Source organism: Leucoraja erinacea, chromosome 6, assembly GCF_028641065.1.
Source record: "Leucoraja erinacea ecotype New England chromosome 6, Leri_hhj_1, whole genome shotgun sequence".
In the NCBI taxonomy this organism is placed as follows: Eukaryota; Metazoa; Chordata; class Chondrichthyes; order Rajiformes; family Rajidae; genus Leucoraja; species Leucoraja erinaceus.
Window position 1 is genome coordinate 41222809 of NC_073382.1, and position 12193 is coordinate 41235001.

General features: G+C 41.5%; 1 protein-coding gene across 1 annotated transcript in view; it reads left to right on the forward strand.

The window, feature by feature from the left end:
- The window catches only part of LOC129698002 (glypican-6-like), a 738013-nt gene that overhangs the window by 1634 nt on the left and 724186 nt on the right, over window positions 1-12193 (forward strand). The window lies entirely within an intron of this gene.

Genomic DNA, 12193 nt, shown 5'->3' on the forward strand with positions numbered 1-12193 from the left:
TGAAATTCATATGCGCATATGCAGAAACGATGTTTGTTGGTTGTCTCTGAGGAGTCTGAACTTGCATCCAACATGCTTAATACACAAATGCAAAGCAGGAAATTTGTATTTACACTTGTTGAGAATTGAATTTCCTCTCTTATTTAAACCTGATTACAGTTCAAAGGTTTAACATAAGTCTGGCTTAAATTAGAAGCGATGCTTCTACGATTAGAGCTGGATTTGGAAGGGAAGTAAATTATCTCATTTAATGAGCATTGCAACAGAAGTTAAATAATATAAATCAAACCAGAATGCCTTACATTTTGATCAATAATTTTTTTATATAGAAAACTATTTGTGTTTTTAACTTTAGTCATTGAACAACAAACACAAGTATCATACAATAAATTTCTCAATTGCCTTCTAAATATATTGCATAAATTAAGTCGTACTCTTAAGGTTTATTTATTTTTTACTTCCCAGGCTTATTTTCTAATTTTGATCAGAATTTATTTGTAATAGTTTTAGTAGAATCTCGTGAAAATGCAATGTTGTTACATTTTCTTAGAACGTCTGTGGATCTGTGCCATTCATATTTCCAGAGGCAGAATAATCTTAATGGTTGTGAAGCTGCTTTCCCTTTCCATCGGTTTCATTCACCATGTACTCAGACTATTAAAATGTTGGCACTGAAGATGTTTATTCATCATGTTGATAGCTTTCCAAATATGAGCTCAGAAAACAAATTATATCCAACTGTTGTAGGTGGAATAATTATTGTTTATAGTCAAGGGTGATTGAGGTTTATGGGGATCAGGCAGGAAAGTGTTTCTGTCAAAGATCAGATCAGCTATGATCTTACTGACAGGTAGAGGAGGCTTGAGGGTCCACAACACCTCTTTTTGCTATTGCATTTGCTTTTTGGTGCTTGGACCTTTTGGACAGTATTTGTGAAAATCTAAGCAATGCTTGTTTTATATACATGTTTGCATGCAATACAGGCAATATAAGTTCATTTTATTATATTAAAATAAAGGAAATACAGAAAACTTAAACGTAAACATACAACAAGGAAACAGACCCCACAGCCCAATTCATCAATGCTGGCTTAGATGCCCTATCCAACTGGTCCCATTTGCGTGCAATTGGCCCATATCACATTAACCATTTCATATCCATATACCTGTTCAAATGTATTTTAAAAGTTGTTATTGCACCTGCATAAAACGAGTTCCTATGACAGCTTGCTCCATATACTCACCATTCTCATGTGAAAATGTTGCCCACCGGTTCTTATTAAATCTTTCCCCTCTCAACTTAAACCTATGTTCTTTAGTTTTTGATCCCCCTACCCTTCGAAAAATAATTTGTGCATTCACCTTGTCTGATCTGCTCTTGATTTTTATAGTTGTAGTGAGTAATGTCAAATGTTCCTAATTTTGGTTTGGGCTTGTGTGTAGATATTGGAGTTCACCATTTTTTAGCGTGCTGAATGTGCTGATAGCCACTTTGACAAGAAAAATTGAACAGAAACGTACTAACAATACAAAGGCATTTTTCACACTGATTCGTGCATGAAAGTTGGATCTGTGCATTTCCTGTCAGGAACATATTGCAAAGCTCTTGCAGAACATCAACTAAGTGCAAGATTTTTAAAGAACTCCTTTCCTTGGCAGCCACAAACCAGCTGCAGAAAATCTTGCAAGGTGAGGGAAAACATGAAAGGAGAAGCAGTAATCTCCAATGTGCGTGGCCATCTCCAATCCTCTGAGTTCTGTGTCTGGAGTTTCTCCACAGCTATGGACTGATCAGAGATGCTGCGATCATCGAGATAACATTCAGCGATGCTTGAGCATGTGGATTGAACCTGGAAAAGGGCTTGGGAGGCCAAAAGTGAAAGATCAGTCACATCAGCATTTAATTTACATCTTTTTATTTGATCTGCCTTTGTTTCTTTTTTCACTGTTCAATAAACAAAGGTCATATTGTTTGTACCTTTTATACACCAGTTTAATTTGATTAGTGACTGCACATATGATGACAATGTTAGCTGCATTATGCACAATTATGTATCAAAAGGAGAGGCACATGCTTCCAATTAACAGACAATCATCTACTGTATCTTTGGAATCATCGTTAAGAAATACATCTTACCTATAAATGTCCATTTGATGAAAAAATGTCCACACTTCTTAGGACTTTAATAGATTCCTTTTCTGGTTCATTACAGGTAACATTCATAAACCTGTTCACAAGATTTTTACCGAAAACACAATTTGACCTTCAATCTGTATGATGAAAGTGGCAGATAAAATATAGGTCAGAAGTATCACTGGAGTGTCTTAAACATCATGATTCCCCATGCTAATCCAGGCTGCGTAAATTATTTGCGTTAAGTGGCTGTTTCCTGGTGGTAAATAGAGAACTGAGCAGTTATCATGTTTTAATTATAAGTATTTAATTAATGGAACTGTACAGAGCTAGTCGAGCGGGGGAAGGAGGAGGAAGGGGGAGGGGGGGGGGGAGGGGGAGGGGAGGAAGGTGGGAGGGGGGGGGGGAGGAAGGTGGGGAGGGGAAGGGGTTGGGGAGGAACATCTCCAGGACTGCTTGGAGCCTGATGGTATAACCGGCCGCGTTCTAAAAACCTGTGAGGACCAACTGTCTGGAGTTATTATAGATATTTTCAACCTCTCACTTCTGAGGTCTGAGGATCCCACCTGCTTTAAAAGGGCATCAATTATACCAGTGCCCAAGAAGAGTAAGGTGACGTGCCTCAATGACTATCGACCAGTGGCACTAACGTCTGTTAGTGAAGTGCTTTGAGAGGTTGGTTATGGTGCACATCAACTCCTACCTCGACAAGAACCTCGACCAACTACAGTTCGCATACCACCACAACGGGTCAACGGTAGATGCGATTTCACTGGCTTTCCACTCCGCACTGGACCACTTGGACAATAAAAACACCTACGTCAAGTTGTTGTTTATAGACTATGGCTTGCCGTTTAATACCATCATCCCTTCCAAGTTGGTTACCAATGGGCACGCTGAGGGAGTTCCGGGACCGCTGGGCTCCGCAGGGTGTTGAATGTATCGTCAATAAGGATTGTAACATAGTTGTATAGTAGTTTATTATGGATATATGTTTGTATTGTATTATGGTGGTGGATTCTGGCTTGTTTTATTGTAGTGTAAATATTATTTTTTAATAATTGAATACATTTTTGATAACAAAAAATTACGAAGCTCACGGAACTGGGCCTCTGTGCATCCCTCTGCAATTGGATCCTCGACTTCCTCATCCACAGACCACAGTCTGTTCGAATTGGAGGAACCAATTCATCTTCAGTAACAATTAGTACGGGAGCACCTCAAGGCTGCGTGCTCAGCCCCGTGCTTTACTCACTCCATATTCATGACTGCGTAGCCGGTCATAGGGCGAATGCCAACATCAAGTTCGCCGATGACACCACTGTGGTTGGCCAAATCACAGATTGGGACGAGTCAGAGTTTAGAAGTGAGATCGACCGACTGACCAAATGGTGCCAGCACAACAACCTGGGTCTCAACAGTAAGACCAAGGAACTGATTGTGGACTTTAGTAGGGGAAGGACCTGTTTATATCCTGTTTATATCAAGGGGACGATTGTGGAGATTGTCAATAACTTCAAATTCCTTGGCATGCATATATCAGAAGATTTTTCCTGAATCCAGCACAACGATGCAATTGTAAAGAAGGCACATCAGCGACTCTACTTCCTAAGAGGATTACGGAGATTCAGCATGTCGAAGAGGATTCTCCTAAACTTCTACAGGTGCACGGTAGAGAGCATTCTGACTGTTTGCATCGTGGCCTGGTTCAGCAACTTGCACGTTCAGGAGCGAAAAAGACGACAAAAGTTGTGACCACTGCCCAGTCCATCACTGGCTTTGACCTCCCCACCGTCGAAGGCATCTATCGTAGTCGCTGCCTCAAAAAGGCAGCCAAAATGATCAAGGACCCACACCATCCTGGCCACACATTTATCTCACCACTGCCATCAGGAAGAAGGTACAGGAGCCTGAAGATTAATGTCCAGGTTCAGGAACAGCTTCTTCCCCACAGCCATCAGGCTATTAAACACAACAAATAAGCTATGAGCTCTGAACTTCAAAAGACTATATTATTATTTGTTATTTCCACTATATTTGTTATTTATTGAACTTTTTCTTTTTTCCCCCGATATATACAATGTTTACATATTCACATATTCTGTTGTTCTGCAGCAAGTTAGAATTTCATTGTCCCGTCCGGGACGTATGACAATAAAACACTCTGGACTCTCTTGACTCTGGATAGGATCTGCGGATAGACACAAAATGCTGAACTAATTCCGTGTGGCAGGCAGCCTCTCTGCAGCAAAGGAATAGGTGACTCTTCGGATCTAGACCCTTCTTCAGATCCTGGGGATCTGCGGAATTTTTATTTGATGACACCAATGTTCAAGAGGAAAATAAAATGTTCAGGCGTTTTTGGAACACTCGATTGGTGAATCTATTCTGGCATTTCCTGTGCATTCTATGGATCAGATTTGTTTCTGAATAGTTTAATCCAGCAAAACAAAAATCAAAAGATTAACATATTCTGAAGACCAACCAATTATAAAATTATAACAGTACTGTGACAACAGTATTTTTTACTGAGTGGACCCTAGTTCAATTTCTGCATGGGCATCATAGGGAGGGGGGGGGGGGGGGGGGGTGCATCAAGGGAGATACTATATATTGGGGTCCAACATCCCATAGCCACCAAAACCTGCAAGAGATTTCAGCATGAACTGTTTTATAGCACCCAACATTTTTATCATGTTTTCTGATAGGTTGCGTCACTGAAGGTAGAACAGATTAATATGTCTGCTTCCATTTTCTTTCCTTGGATGATTGGTGAAACATTTACTTGCACCCTCTATCCGCAAAGCCGCCTTGTATTATGAGCTAATAATGCCACAGAAAGGACAGCAGGGCAACTGGGTCCATGGCAAACCAATGGTGTACAAGGCAAACTCTCCTTTTAACCAATGATGTACAACTGAATGGTTCTGTATCAAACTCAGATTCCCAAAAGAGTAAATGGCCTGTCCCACGAGCATGCGGCTGCATGCCGCAAGCGCGAACAAACCGGAAGCGGGGGCTGCGCGGAGGTCGAGTGATCCCCGTACAGGGCCTGTCCACCAGCATGGGACTGCATGCGGCGAGCGCGACCAAACCGGAAGCGGGGGCCGCGCGGAGGTCGAGTGATCCCGTATAAGTTGACGTGAAGTTCAAGCGAAGTCTGCGGGGAGTTCGCGCGTGATGTACGCCGTCAAGATGCTGCGTACGCCGTCGAGACGCTGCTCACGCCTGTCGTGGCGGTGCGTACAGCCTCAATGCGGCTGCGGGCCGGCAGGCCGTTGCCGCGCGGAATTTTGGACAGTGTCAGTTTTTCGGAGCCCCACGCGATGTCGGGACCAGCTCCGCACAACTCCATACGCATGCTCTTGGTACCGGCCCTTTAGAGGGGAAAGAAACATGAAATAGAACTGAAACAAGAAAAACTCTGAAAAAATTAACATTTCACACTTCAATCAATTTACGATATTTTGGCCACAGAGATTGATTAGCATTGTATTGGCAATGGTCACATTATTAAAAGGAAGCTTACACTATTAATTATGAGCCTTGATTTTATGTGGTGAGTTTAATGGTCAATTAAAATGTAAACAGAACAAGTTTCTGAAAATAATGGAGAGACTGAGGATGAGATGCCTTTTGCATGAAGTAGATGAGACACTTAAAATCAATCAGCAAATTGTAGAGATTAGAAACAGACAGTATATGTTTTGCAGGTTTTTTTGCACCTCTCCTGAACTGTCTGTTAGAACCCACTGTCATTATTTCTATAGCCCCCACCCCCTCAGGCGAATAATCAATCTACACAACGTTTCTGTCAATGATGTCAGTGCAGTCTTAAACATTTTAAAAAATGGCAACAGCAGTTTGAGGCCATTAATTTTTTGATTTATAATCATCTATTGTAATGTTGCTCATGGTAGCAAAATCAGTAAGGAGCATCAATGGGAACTTTGTCTCTTCAGCTGAATAAAACATTTAGAAAGATTTTCCCTTTTAAAAAAACTTTTAAGACCCAGAATTTCCTTTTTATGTTAAAATGATTTCCAACAATTTTATTGAATTTGTATTTTCTAGAAAGGTATTATAATTTGTACATGCTGGTCTTCATTGGTCAGTGGATATTGTAAAAATAGAGAACTGGTTATTAAAAATCAAACATATTAAACATTGGTTTCATTTGTATTCACAAACTATGCCTATGAGAAACATGTAAAAAATATTGTACGGAAAGGTTGTGAAAGAGGCAGTTTACTTCAAAACAAACTGACTCATTCACAACCTTTGTACAGTAGTACTGGAGTAACTTAGCAGGTCAGGCAGCATTAGTGGAGAGAAATGGATCGACAACTTTCTGGGCCGGGTTCCATCTTTAAAACTGGAAGATAGATCGAAAGAGGATGTAGGGCAAGAGCTGGGGAGTGATGGGTGGATCCAGCTAAGGAATGGTTGATTCTATTGTTGGTCTGTTCATTTCCCTCCATAGGTTCTGGCTATTTCCCCCAGCAGTTTTTTCTTTGTTCAGGACTCCAGCACTTGCAGTCTCTCATGACCCTGTTTTGAGTTTTATTGAGAACTATTTCAATGTAAATGAATTTTTTTTAATCGAATCATCATGTGGTCTGCATCGGCTGAGATAGAATTGTTAAAATCTACAGATAATGACATAATCAAAAACACTCACATTCCAGTCAGCCTCTCTCCTCTCCTCTCCAAACGGGCAGAAGATACAAAAACCTGAAACTACACACCACCAGATTCAGGAACAGCATCTTATCTGCTGTTTATCACTCTTCAGCAGACCTCTTGTATTCTTGCTCTCCCAATCTACCCTGTTGCAGCCCTTTGTCTGAAATTTCTCTGCAGTTATAACAATATACCTATATTCTGCACTGTACATGGACTGTACATGCACTATTTTTCTCTTTTTGCACTACATGTTGCACTTGTACATAAGATGACTGTACTTGTACATTCTATGATTTGGCTAGATATCATGCAAAACAATTATTTTCAATATTTCTAGCTAAACTTGGCAAACATAAATCAAATTACAAACACTAATTAGCAGATCTCTGGACTAATTAATTATTAATTCCAGAATTTAAGCCAAAAATTAGAAAATGCTCAAATTCCAGTAGTAATACATTCATTGTTAAAATATGGAGAAATGCGAGAAGTTTGCTAACAGCATATATCTTAGTATAATAAAGACAAAAAATTGTATATTTGCAGACAATAAAAAATAAGAATATTTTTACTAATATTTCACCTTAATTTGGGTCACCCTTTTGTTTACCTGGAGTCTTGTATACATTATTTTTCCAACAGTTGTTTTCTCTAAAGTTGCATTAATTCAAATTCCATCTATTAAAATATATTAAGTTTGATAGTGTATCTATTTCATGTATTGAAATAAAACATAATGTACAATGAAGGTTGTCTTGTAAAAATATTATAATTTAATAATTCTGTAACATTATCAATATAAATCCTGTGGCAATCTAGAATTTATAATGTAAAATTGGGAAGATGGAGAGAATTGAAAAGGATTTTCAGAAATGACCCCCTAAATAACAGCATTGTATAGAATACCTATATAAAATAATGTAGTTCACAATTTTCCAGTTTTAGGGGGCATGAATTTTTTTAATATCTTGAGAATGTGGTTAAAAAGTCATTGGCTAATCTGCTGCTGGGCCAGAAGGAGGCCCTATTGTGTAGCTGGCAACTGAGCTACTGTGTCAGTTTATGGGAAATAATTTCAAACCAGAACAGATTTATAGTGAACTAGACCAAGTACTCCCCCAACGCAGCTGTCCCCTACTTATAGCCCCCACGGGAGGTGTGGGGGGCAGAGGGGGGAGGGGGGGGGGGGGGGGGGGGGGCAGAGAGGGAGGGAGGTAGGGTTTGAGGGGTGAGGGGGTAGAGTTTGAGGGGTGGGGGGGGCGTCGTCACAGGGGAGGGCTGGTTCCCGAATGCAATATTCCCTTGCTCCCAGCTAGCGGCTCCCGGCTCCCTGCTGCAGGCTCCCCCCAATGCACCTGTCCCCGACCCGTAGCCCCCCACAGGAGTCTGGCTCCAGGCAGGGCCTGAGTACGGGGGGGGGAGGGGTCATCACTTGCAGCGTGAGCAAGAAGATAGCGGGCTGTTTTTTCAAAGTCTTTTCAGATTTGTGAACATTTTCATTAATAACTGGAGAAATAAAGCATGAATTTTTTCAGCTAATGCGATTTTGGACTCCAGTGGTAAAATCTATACCGGAATATGTAAACATTTAACCTTTAGTGCGTCATTTTTTCGAGAAGATGTGATTTTCCACAAACAAACACACACACAGCCAAGATCAGATGTTTAATAGGTACTAGACCAACCCATTGGGCCACGTCCCCTCAACGCGCGGTTGTGGGGGGGGGGGTGAGGTGGGCGGCCTGCACTGTCACACACACACCAACCACCCCTTACTCACATTGGAGTGGGAGGAGGGTGAGGAGAGGGGGGAAGGGGTGGAGTGGGGGAGATGGGGGGGGGGGGAAAGGGAGGGGGGCAGATGGGGCAGAGGGAAGGGAGAGAGAGAGAAGAGGGGGGAGAGACTGGGGGAAGGGGGGGGAGAGAGAGGGGGGGGGGAGAGCCAGGGGGGAGAGATAATGGGATAGAGGGGGGAGGGGAGGGGGAAGAGGGAGGGAGGGGGGGGGAGAGAGTAGAGGGTAGTAGAGGAGGGGGGGGAGAGAGGGGGGAGGGAGGAGATCTGAGGGGGGGGGAGAGGGGGAGGGGGGAGAGAAGGGGGGGGGAGGGGGGGGGGAGCTGGGCGAGGGAGCGGGCTGTGAAAAGCAAGCGGGCTGTGAGCAGGCGACGTCACTCGCAGCGCGTGAACACAAAATGCAGCCATTGTGACGTCATCACCTCATCAGCCAAAGCCAGCCGAATTTCTAAGATTTGACATTTTTGAACATTTTGTTTAATAACTGGAGAAATAATGCATGACTTTTTCAAATAAGACAATTTTTGACTTCACAGGTTAAATCTCTACCGTTAGATAAATCTCTGAAATGTTACCGTTAGAGCGTCGTTTTTTCGAGCAGTATGATTATACACACCCACACTCACACACCCACACATATCCAAGATCAGAGTTTTAGAAGTAAATAGATGTGATATGCAGAGAATGATGTTGTTCCAAATATCAGAAGTCTTAATATTTTGATGATTATTGTTGATCGAAAATATTATTGTACAAAGATTACTTCCACTGCTAACATTAAATATTTTTGGATATAATGGTACCATAATACAGAATAGTGAATGTTAATGTGAATGTCTGTTTTATGGAAATATTTAGTTGATAATTTTGCCATTTATAAGCTAGTTAATACCTCTTAAAGTTATTTTAAATGATAGATGCAATGTTACAGAAATTATGTTCAATCTTTTGAATATTAGTTTAATAATATTAATTGCAAAAACAAGATGAGAAGGACTGGGGGGAAACTTTATAATGCAAATAATCCTTTGCAAATTGTAAATTGAACAGAGGATGCCCTGTTTAAAATTGTCATTTAGGTTTTCTGACAATTTAGTCAAACAAAATGATAATTGAAGAAAGACATAAAGTACTGGAGCAACTCTACCGTGTTGCCACTATGCCACTTTATATTTCTGCAAGGTGATAATTGTGATTTCTCCTAGTATCAATGAGCGCAGAGATTGTGGCATCTAATTTCACAACCTCCGGGAAATTGATAAAAGTAAATTCAAATACACTAATAAGCATACCTATATATTTTTCCACTTTATATATACTTTAAACGAACTGTAAATGGAGATTCTGTGCAAACTTCTTGAAGATTTTCCTGTGAAATGGCAATAATACCTTACTTAATTTGTAGAATACTTGAAAAACTGGGAAGTGTGAATATCAGTATGACAAAATCCCTTTTCTTGGTTGGTAATAAGGTAAACATTTTAGTTTTGCTAATATAAGGGTTGTACGTGGCCTGTTGAAATGGTCAGAAAGTTTTTGGTAATGATTGTTCAGTGTTCAATGTCATTCGCACTTTCTTAAGGAATGTCTCGGCCTTGTTGCAAGGAGTCATTGACTCTTAAAGTTGTAAGTAAAATTTCCCACGCAAGTGCTAGACTACAACCCTGCTAGAATAGTCTAATCACTCACTCTTGACATTCAGTAATATTTCCATTGCTCAGTTCTCCACTATACTGGGGGATTACCATTGATCTGAAATTAATTTGGACCAGTTGCACAAGTACTTTGACTTGATTCTTCAAAGCTTTTCTATCAGAAATGTCAGGAGTGTGAAGAAAGACTCTTCACTTGCCTGGCACATGTAGCTCGAGCAATAATCAAGAAGCTTAGTACCACCCAGAACCAAGTGAATTGATGAGAGCAGGGCAGTACGGCCTATGATGAGGTCCCACATTGTAGGCTAATCTGGAAGGATATTAGGTGATATCCAAAGTGAGGTAGTTATTTGGATTCAAGTTGGTGGAAAGAGTCCAAAGTGTAATTGCGGAAGTTTGGTAGCAATGTTACAAAATTTTGAGATTTAAAAAATCAAGTCTGCAATTTATCTTATCAGATAAATCATAAAAATAAGTTTTATTTCACACCTAATTCACTTTTATATCTTCAGTATTAAAAAAGTTATGGCCATTTTCATACTCGTAGATTAGCATCTTGTTCCCTATTGCTTTTCCATTGAGCACAAAAGCTGTGATCGAGGTCAGTCCGGTAGGCGGCGCGACTCTGGTCAGCAGCGGCCTCTGCAGCCTGTCCGCGTTTTTATTATTTTTTTGTCTGTGTTTTTATGTAGTTTTTGTTATTTTATGTTGGGGGTGTGTGTGGGGGGGGGGGGGGGGGGGGGTGGGGAGTGGGGGGGGGGGGGAACTTTTGAATCTCTCCCTGCACTGGAGACCCGACCTTTGCTCGTCGGGTCTCAGCTGTCGTTGGGGCCGCAACGAGGAGCGGCCTCCAACAGGAAGAAGCCGGGGACTCAGGTGCCGACTCACCTCACCGTCGCGGAGCTGGCCGAGACCGGAGCGGGTGGAGGAGCGCTGCCGCTGCCGCTGCTGCTGCTACTGGAGAGTCGGAGGCTGCTCCCTGGAGGGAGACCGCTTTTCGGGGCTCCTGCAACGCCGACTTCTCCCGCCCGAGTTGCGGGGTCGAAGAGCTCCTGGAGCGGGGCCTAGCACCACTGCCCCGCGCGGCTGGAATGGCCGCGGGACTTTGCGAGCGCACACCGGGGGCTCCAACATCAAGACCCGGTGTGCGACCTCGCACCACCCGGCGTGGCTTTAATGGCCGCTGGACAATCGCCATCGCCAGCCGGGGGCTTTGACTTTGACTCTGACATCGGGGGGGAGAGAGTGCCGTGGAGAGATAAGTTTATTTGGCCTTCCATCACAGCAATGTGATGGATGTTTATGTAAAATGTAATTATGTTGTGTCTGGGGTCTATTTGTGTGTAATGTATGGCTGCAGAAACGGCATTTCATTTGGACCTCCAGGGGTCCAAATGACAATTAAATATACTCTTGATACTCTTATCAAAAGCCCATAACTTTCTTAAAAATTAAGAGAACTGAATGAAATTTGCAGTTATTATAGATTGAAGCATTCTGAAACAAATATGAAACATCTTACTTGGATGACCTGAAATTAAAGCATATAATTAGTTAATTACCTAATTATAGCTAATTACAAAATTGACCGTTGTGACGGAAATAGTAATAAACACCCAGACTGCCTTGAAAATTCAAAAATGTGATATTCTCAAGATCAGAACTTTAATATTATTGTATAATATGCTGCAAGTCCGTAACAGATAGGTAAATAAATTACAATTTCTAGCAATAGACCAGGTCTTTATGGAGAAGATCAGTTGCTAACTGGTACATTGGCATATCATAATCAATAGCATCATCATACTCCTCAGATTGTAACCAATAAGCAACTCTGTACACCTTGTTTTTCCTCAACTTTTTAATTTTGGCATTGTAAACTACACATTTTTGCTCTTCAAACCACACATGACATGGCTTTCTGCCC